Genomic DNA, 10,049 nt, shown 5'->3' with positions numbered 1-10,049 from the left:
TATTACAGTTAGGTAAAGTTGTTGCACTGTTTTATGGTAGAAGCTATTAGATGGATAATTAACTAATCTGACCTTACCTAGCAAGGAGAGGAGAAAAAATAAAAACGTTACAGATGATTGGAATATAGCTATGTAGCAATATGCATATATGATTATATAGCTATATTTACCTGTACCTAACCTAAGAAAAAAGGCACATAATATATGCAATGATAGTCAGAAGCTTAACCTATACAACACTGGTTGATTATATACAGCATATACTGTACATATAGGGTCTATATTTTCTTATTCTTTTGGTGTACTGTTTCTGCTTTCTTTAGCAATTCAGTTTTTTACCTGTGTGTAGGATACTTATACCTTATTTTTCAAATTCTTGCAGAGTTTCTTTACACTTGAATATTTTTCCCATTGAATAAAATCTCTCCAATTATTTCTTGTGTATTTTCTCTGTATTTTTGCTGTAGACCAATCCTTGTAACAGTGTTTTATTTGAGCAAACTTTTTACAGTCAATATAAAATGTTCTTAGTTCTCTGGACTGCTCTTCCTTGTCTTCATTGTTCTCCTTAATATGCTGCTCTTTTCTTTCTTTTAGTATTGCCATGAATATTATATAAGGAATTTTGTTACAGCTGTTGGTCTAAAGTCTCTTGTCATTGGTTTGTTTGTTTTGGGGATAGGCTAAGCAATGTGTTTGCCATGAGTCTGGTAATTTTCCTTCTTTAACCCGCCCCGTCCCATCGACATATGGGTACGTTGCAACATTTTGCATTTGCCAGTCCCAGCGACGTACTGGTACGTCGTGCAATTGCAAGGTCCCTAATTTGCACAATTTTCAATTTTCGCGCTTGATTTTTTGTACATATACACGGGACACCTTCCTCTATTCCTCTACAAGATGCCAAGCAGGGACAATCCCTTACACTACATAACCTCCCCCTTCCCCCCCTCACGCCATTGTCTCGGCAATTCACCTGTTACCAGTGACCTGGCCAGTAAAGATATTCAGGGCCAGAGTGATTCCCCAATCAATGACAATGTGGAGGACAAAGTTTACATAGCATTAGAAGAAGAAACAGTCAGAAATAATGATCAGGTAATGTGGCAAAAAAAGGTCAGGTATGGTGATTAGTTAGTGAGTGAAACAATGCTTATAATGCCTATATTACTGCTTGAAAACCAATATACTCTCATACTACATATAAATTCGTACCAAGTAAATAAATAAATACCGTTTATCAGTTGTGTGAAATAGTTACCCTCCCATAGAACTCGTTTTCTTTGGTGCCAGCATGTTAGAAAACCCAGTCAGGCAAGGAGGAACTCCTACCTGGATCGAGTATTTTAAACCTCAGGTGAGCGATTTCTCTATGAATTTTCGATGTTTCTCACCATAAGCGGAAGTTTTAGCCAAAAAAATTTTTTTTCGAAAATACCAAGGGATTGGGGGATGTCGGAGGTGTGGAAAACCTCGGGTCGTGATGGGTTAATATTTTATTGTAACAGTCAATTACAGTGTTAATGCATTTCTTACTTTTAAGCATTATTGTATACAACTATGGCTTCATATTGTATGGATCTGATGCCTTATTATTTTTCATTTTTTTCAACTGAGCAATCACCTCTTTCTTACTAATGTCTTTTCTGGCACTGGTGTTATGTTATGCCTTATTTTCAGGGCCATATCTAAATGGTCCCAATTTTCCAGTTTTGTATTGTTTTCTTTGATTTCACCAATGTATCTCTCTTTCTGTTGGCATAACGTTCTCCCAACGTGTCAAGTGGGGTTGGTGGAGGATTAGTGTCCCTCCCTGTAAAACAATTAACTCTAAGCCCTTGGCCACCCCGTTTGGGATACATGGCGTCTGGCAATGAATGAATGAATGAATCTTTCTTTGCTGTTCCAGTAATTTATAATGTTTGGATATCTGATATATTTTTGTCCAAAATTCATCCCATTCAGCTACATATCCTCTGTATGTAAAGTGTTATGCTAACACGGCTACTGAGTTTAGTTTTAGTTATTTTTTTGTATTTTATACATTATATTGTTTTATGTATGACAAAAACACAGCTTAATCTAGGCTTTTTTTAATACTTTAAAGTTTTTGTTAAATTATAACTTAGTTTGCCAACGGCCATGCCACGTTGAGTACACCGCTTCCCGTCCGATAAGCGAAGTTAAGCAACGTTGGGTCTGGTTAGTACTTGGATGGGTGACCGCCTGGGAACACCAGATGCTGTTGGCATAACTCCCTACGTGTCAAGTGGGGTTGGTGGAGGATTAGTGCCCCTCCCTGTAAAACAATTAACTCTAAGCCCTTGACCACCCCGTTTGGGATACATGGCGTCTGGCAATGGATGGATGGATGGATAACTTAGTTTGGTTCGGGGTAAAACTATTTTCTAGGGTTATTGAACGTATATTTGTAAGGAATTTTTAAGAAAGCTAACAAAGTTATATTGAACCAAAGTAACATTTATGATACAGATAGTCTGTACCAAGATGACAGTTCCTGTTTGACACATGGTATATGGAATGTTCAGTATGTATACTGACATTGTCTCCTACGGTTTCAGTTCATTTTTTATTATGATGTGTCCTGTTTCTCATATTAGTGCTTCATTTCAGATGCCTTAAATTCGGGAACAGCATAATTTTTAATGATTATCATAATAAATAACAATAACTAATATTAGTATTAACACTAATAATGACAAATAAATAATAATGACCATACATAAGTAAGCAAATATTAAATGTGTACGCATGAGAGAGACAAGGGATAGAGAATTTGCGGCCACTTGAAAATGAAATGAAAAAGCCTACGTATTAACTGAGATAATTTACTAGGATGAAAAATAACATTATTAGATATCTGTGGAAGGACAGTATGACGAAAAAGGAAGACCAGGACATGATGAAGCGGTATGACGGGAGAAAATAGATGAAATAGATGAGTGACACAGAGATGATGTAGATCCGAGATCAAGGAAAGAGGAAGCAAGGCTAAGGAGGAGACCTCTAGATGAAAAGATTTTGTAAAACAGACTTTGAGTTACAAAGGCCTGAGCATCCAGTAGGACAGGCATGTATGGAACGTAGCAAATTGGGATGAAGTGACAGCTTGTAAATGATCAATGACTACCACGAAATCAGGTAACCAGGGTAAACCGTACATCAGAGGAGCCTGGTTGAAAATGGCTTAAAACTACCTTTGCGGAGTTTATACAGAGAGGACTGTGAAGGAATGAGACAATTCTTTCCGGTTTTCCGTTGCCATCCAGCTGCAGCGGGGAAGACAGCGGGCGCTGGTAAAAAACTGCAGTATTTAAACATATTTTTCTTTAATCATGGCTTGAGTAAGAAGGCAAAAGTTAAAGAGGGAAGGTGCAGTAGTTGAAATGGAAGAGGATTGAGGAGACTGCGTGTTTGGTTTAGGTTATTTTGAAGGTGTGTAAACCTTTTAACATTTTTTTTCTTTATCCCGTCTTCCCCTCCCCTCTACTTCTTATTTTCTCTTTTTCTCTCATTCCCCACTTCCTTTCTTCTCCTCTTCCTTATCATATCAATCGTATTCCTGCTATTCGTAGCTACTCCTCATTCCTCTCCTCGTCTCCCATATACTTAGCCTCTACTCTCCTTTTTTCCTTCTTCTCACCTCCCACATCTTATCAATGCTATTCTTGCAAGACGAAGGAGGAGGCGTGTTAAGAATCGATGCTTTTGAGATCTTATTCCTATTTTTGCAATGCACAGTATTCATGCTGGCCAAAGCGTAATGTTAGCCCTGTCATGGTCGAGATAACCCAAGCACTCTATTCGAGCTAACGTCAAAAGTTAATTCACCTTAAATTTAAATTTTCGTTTTACTGCAACTTGTTTCCCATAGTTCAGTGGCAGAAAAAAATAATACTAAGGTTCTAAATCCCAGCAATTATTCTTTTCTAGTGGATTTCTTTTGTTACAGTTTAACATTCAAGTTGAAGGAATTATAATCTTAAGCCTGTTCATAGTGAAAAAAATATACCTCCACTAAACCCTTGAATCCAGTAGCCTTCCTTTTTTTTTACTTTTTTGTTATTCTTGCCACCACCAGGCGATTTTACTTACCTTAGAAGGAACTGTTCTGAGCGAAAGATATTGCACACAGCCATTTTAACCCTTACACAAGAGATCTCTCCGAGGCTGAGTAAAAATGTCCGGTGGTAGCCTGTTTACATTGGAGAAATATCATTGGGTCTCCTGCATCTTGGTAATGTCCTTTATTCTTGCTTCTTCCTAGCTATTTTACTCAAGTTTGGAAAGGTGTCTAATGCTGAAAGGAATACTTAGCCCTTTCAATTCTATGGCGTTTTTTTCCCACTTTCTGTTTCACCATTTTCAGACGATTTTAGTCCGTTCTAGAGCCTTTTCGAACTAAAAGAGCCAGATATAGTCTTCATCACCACAATTAATACCAGAGATACTAAGTTGCATAAAATCTCCTGCAGGTAGACTACAAAAAGACGTCATTGGACTGACGACTGTATCTAACCCTCTTGTTCGAAAAATATTTGTTGAAAAAATTTGTCAGGAGATGGCAAGAATAAAATTTTAAAAAATGTTCCTGGGCTGACAAGGTTAAAGAGGTTAATTTATAACTGATCCTAATACATCCACATCCGCTGTCTAAACAGAGATACTATATTCTGATGACATTAACTTGGCGTAACACTCGTATCTCTCCATTTTGATAAGGCTACAGAGTTGTAACAAGAGATTTCAATACATTTGTCTATAGTCACACTCCTTAACCCAAGAACACCAATGACGGGAGATTTTTACCCGTGCTGGGTGATCGTTTGACATTTCACGTGTAAGAAAACACTCTGAAAAATTGCAGTGGGACTGGGATGGGAGGACCAAAAAAACAAAGAAAGAAACGGGGATGGGCATTGATACCTTTGCCCACATATCATGTACAAATTGCCCTGGGGCCTAGCACTCCTCCCCCTGAATTTTCTGTTTAGTTAAAATTTCCTTCTAATAGTTCTTTATTACGGGGATATTGAACAATCCAAGTCTGCTCCCAAGCACAGTAGAATTAAGAAGGTTTTTGTTTGCCCTGATTTATAATACTATACATAGTTTAGTCCTTGTGTCAACGGAATTAAGAATAAGGAATTAAACTGAGGTTGCATTTTCATGATTTTGGGTGAGAAGCATTTTGCCAAGAGATGAACAGCAGGATTCTATTTTCTTTTTTTCTTTATTTTTTTTTTAGTACCGTTTATTTGTGCCATTGCCCTATAAAAAGGGGAGAGTAGTGCTGGGTCTCAGGGAATGTTGTATCACATGACATGTATGTAAGGGTATCAGTGTCCAACCCGTCTTGTTTCTTTGCTTTTTGGTCCTCCCATCCCTGCTCTTGCTGCATTTAAAATAAAAAAAAAAATAAACACGTTTGTGCTTTTTGTTTTATAATTATTTATTAAGTGATAAATAATTTACAATTTTTTCAATTATATTTGTTAATAATAACAGGTGTATATATATATATATATATATATATATATATATATATATATATATATATATATATATATGTACATGGAATAATTATTTCAGTGAAAGTAAGAGAGAGAGAAGTCCTGGTGAGTGACGAACAGGGTGGCTTTAGGAGTGGCAGAGGTTGTGTATGTCAAATATTTGCAGTAAGATCGATAGTGGAGAAGGCGTGTTTGTCTGTTAGCAGGATTGCCCCAAAACTAAAGGAGAGATTTTGACCAAATATGGTGGGCAGATAGCGCATTTCACAGGGAACAATTCATTAACTTTTGGGGCCAGTACAGGTCTTACTACAGATTCTTTTTGCGAAATGTCAGTGATGAGAAGACCTAACCCATTATGACGAATGGTTTGGAAGTTACGTTGCCCTTGTCGGAGAGATGTGCTCCACCGAGTGTCCCCATAGTTATTCATTAATTTTTGGAATAGTTTGATGAGTAATATGGGTGCATCTTGCTGTTATTGGATGATGATGCTTAGGACAGTATGCTGGGCAGTAGCCAGCTCTCCATGTTACTGAGACACTGAAAAAGGTGAGAAAAGAAACTTGGTCATGAGCTGAATCATGAAAAATAGTAAAACGTGAGCCACACCTTTTTCATTCACCAGCTTGCAAATCAACTGGGTGGTACAGCTTTGTACGAGGGAAGGTGGTGTGCAAGATAGGGTGGAGATGACACAAGATGGCGAGAAGGTGGCGGAAAGTGGCAGTATGAAGTGTAAGGGTGGAGGGAGTGGCAAGCGTGGTTGTGGTGTGTGGCTGGCAGGAGGTGGTGTGCTGCAGGTAGTGGATGAGGTGTTCCAGAAGTGGCGTACAGGTGGCAGGTATATGGACGGAGTGTGGAGATGGCAGGTGTGTGAAGTGCTTTGAAGATGGTGTGCAGGTAGTGTGGGAACGGTGCGGGTGTAAATACACACAAACACACACACACACACACACACACACACACACACACACACACACACACGCACACACAGGAAGCTCTAACGAGAGAAGAAAAGACAATGTCGACAAGGTTCTCCAGGATTGAGAACCAAACATAAGTCATAAAGGGGGTTTTCCCTTCAGATGGATCTGTGTCAGGTGTGTCTGACTAGCCCTTAGCAAGGTCACAATTGGTTCTCAGCGATGGGACTTCGATGTATAAATTCCAGAGACAAACAACTGATGTCATCCCTCGGAACTTGTTGGGAACGGATTTGTGCCTCAAAAAAGATGTCAAGAGGCCCGTACAGCAGCACGAATCACAATGAAGTAATCGTTGAAGTGGAAAGGTCTGATAGAGGTAGAAAGGGTAGCCGCTGCTTTTATTACCTCATCTGCACTCTCATTCCCTTGAAGAGGAAGGAAGAGAGAAGGAGATGGGGGCTAGAAATGTAAGCAAAAGATGGAAATGAGAGTAAGTGAGGAGAAAGTGAAGGAATCATAAGAAAATGAGAGGAGCGAAGAAAAAGGAAGGGACATGAACATGGAAAAAAAAGACAAAATAGAGAAGCAAGGAAAAAACAAAATATAAAAGAAGGCTTATAACCGAAGGGAGTTACGAAAATAAACGTAAGACAGGAGGTGTAGTGAAGAGGACACAGAAGTGGCAAGAGTTTTGGGGTGGATGTGGTGAAAAAGGCTGAAAATAAATTAGTGCAAATAAAACAAGGAATAAATATGAGAGGAAAAAGGAATAAAGGAAGAAATCTGGATAGAAAAGCCACAAAACTGGAGAGAAAGAGTACAAAACAAGAGGAATAATAAAGATAGAGGAAGGACAACAAGAACATGAAGAAGAACAGAAACACATATGGAAGGATCAAAAGTGGGAAGAGAGAAAAGGGGTGAAAAATAACTGAAAACAAAAAGAAGTGCAGTACAGAAGACTGAGAAGTGGTAAAGATTAAGGTGTGCTATTACAAGGTGGACACGGCTGCCATTAGTGGGATGGGTTACATCTCACGCCGCTGGGATACTTGTATTTGTTTTTTTTTTTGTTTTTTTCTTAATTCCTTTTGTCTCTGTGTGTTATCTACTACTAATACTACTACTACTACTACAACACACACACACACACACACACACACACACACACACACTCATAGTTATCTATAAATGATGCAGTACGAAAGGACTTCCCCTAATTGAATAAAATCGCGCGTGGGTATCAAGAACAATGTATAAAACGCGTCATCATCCTGTAGTAGGTAATGAAGCCACGTTCACTTCCTACGCATCACAAACGGTAACACGAGACTGGCTGTTACCGCTATATTTCACCGTTTTGCTCTATTGTTCTGCTTATCCCCTTCATCCAGAATATCATTTACACTTTATCTTTACTGCTACCACGAAATCTTATCCAGCTTAGGAAATACCTTTTTAACTGAAGGGATTACACAAAGATGTTTCTAATCCATTTCACTAAGAGATGTCTTTTCCAATGAGAATGAAATTGTCTCCAGGCCACAAGAATAAACTAATATAACACCATAGGGGTGAAAAGGAATAACTGCATCACTGAAAGCATTCCACCTCCTTTACTTATCATCACACTATCCGTCTGTCTCATATCCCTGTAGCTCCAGACCCCTCCTCTTTCCACTCCGCACCCTGTTTTTCCTCTTATCATCACTTATCTTACATGTATCTTTCCTTTACATTGTTTCCTTTATTTTTGCTCTCCTTTCATGTCTCCTTCATCATCACTTCAAACCCCCATTCCTATGATCCTTTACCTTAACTTTTACTCCCCTTCCATTTTCATTTTTCTAATTTTCCTTCTTTTTTTTTCCACTCTCCCTTCACTCTTGCTCTCCCCTCATCCTCCCTACTTCCCTCATTGTTTACATCACCTAGCTCTTCCTTTTCTACGCTCCTTCAACTTGACTTCTGCTTTTGTCTCCTTTTCTCCACTATTGTTTACTTCATCTATCCCTTCTCTGTGCTCTTTTCCATTCTATTCTGCTATTTTCAACCTTCCAGTACTACTCTTTACTTCATTCACCTCTTTTCTATGCTCCTTTTCATTTACTTCTGCTTTCCCTTTGCCTTTTCTCCATCGTTGATACCAATTTTCCTATTCTGCTTTCGCGTTCGCATCATCCCCACTTTCCTCATTTTTTCCCGTCCTTTTCTTCTTCGCCATCATTTCTGTTCTTCCAGCATCCTTATTCACTTCACACTAAATCTTCCTCCAGTCTCACTCATCTGCTCCATCCTCTCTCCAGCACAATCTACATCTCATATCCATCTGTGTTTATAATCACTTTCTAATGCAGCTCCTTCATTTTCTTCCATCCCTTCATTTCTGCACTCTTTTAATCCTTATTCCTCTCACACTGACTCTTACTGTACCTTCCTCCATCTCCATCCTCTTTGCAGCCCCTAACACCCCAGCTTACCTTGCCTTCATTTTCACTTATTTCATCTATCCCTTTTCGTTTCATATTTAAAACAAACTCTGCTCCTCCTACATACATATTTCGAGAGGTGATGGTCAAATGGTTAAAGAAGTGGAGTGATGTCCGAAAAGACGCGAGCTGGATCTCAGGCTGAAGCATGAAAGACGACCCATAAAACACCTCCATTAATATTATTCCATCAGTCCTGAATGAAACAACCCAGGCATGCATTCGATATAGACAATGGTATTACGGGAAAAGTACTGACATGTGATGGTGTGTGGCCCGTAAGAGGGCTCTTTAAAATCAGTCGGACATTTAAAATCAATCACCTCATTTTGACTCTCTCCCTCTCACCTCATTCATCCCCTATTTCTTCATTATCAAACACCATAATAGTGTCCCGCATTCGTTTCGCATCTTATAACCCCTTCCCTCCTTTGTGTTCTTTGCACTCTCCATCCACACTAACCTTCCATTCATTTCATTAACCATCCCTCCAGCCACCCAAACAATATATTTACCTTCCCCGCATCTCATTCACATTTCCACTCTTTACCTCCTCATCACCCCATTCACATTCCCAAGCTTTACTTTCCCTTCATTCCATTCACATTCCCACCCTTTACTCTCCTTTTATCCCATTCACATCCCCACCCTTTACCAACTCTGCACCCCGTTCAATATCCCATCCTTTGCTTTCCCTACACCCCATTCACATTCACATCCTTTACCTTCCCTGCACCCCATTTATATTCCCACTATCCTCCCTGCACCCCATACACATTCCCACCCGTTGCCTTCTCTGCACCCCATTCTGATCCTCACGCATAATATTCCCTACACTCCATTCAATAATCCCACCCTTTGCCTTCCCCGCCCTCCGTTCTCCGATCCTGCACCTCATTCACATTATCACTTTGCTCTATCCCGGTCCCTACATTTTGTTGTTAATCCCACTCATCATATCGCTTTACAGATTCTCTAACTTCCATTAATCTCACACAGCCTCCCTTCCTTCAGCCCTCCCCACAATACTATGCGTTCCATGCATCTCAGCTCGCACCATTTCATGATGACTGTCTTATCCCGGTACTTTATCATAG

The 10,049-nt window shown here is 39.3% G+C and overlaps 1 non-coding gene across 1 annotated transcript; it reads left to right on the top strand.

Moving 5' to 3' along the window:
- The first annotated feature begins 2,132 nt into the window (after window positions 1–2,132).
- LOC145395101 (5S ribosomal RNA) lies at window positions 2,133–2,251 on the top strand. Its single transcript, XR_013896532.1, has one exon. It is a non-coding gene; the product is annotated as a 5S ribosomal RNA (ribosomal RNA).
- The last annotated feature ends 7,798 nt before the right edge of the window (window positions 2,252–10,049 follow it).

This window comes from Coenobita brevimanus, chromosome 29, assembly GCF_032717465.1.
Source record: "Coenobita brevimanus isolate Jiangsu-jjx chromosome 29, ASM3271746v2, whole genome shotgun sequence".
Taxonomy (NCBI): Eukaryota; Metazoa; Arthropoda; class Malacostraca; order Decapoda; family Coenobitidae; genus Coenobita; species Coenobita brevimanus.
This window is presented reverse-complemented; position numbering and strand designations above follow the sequence as displayed.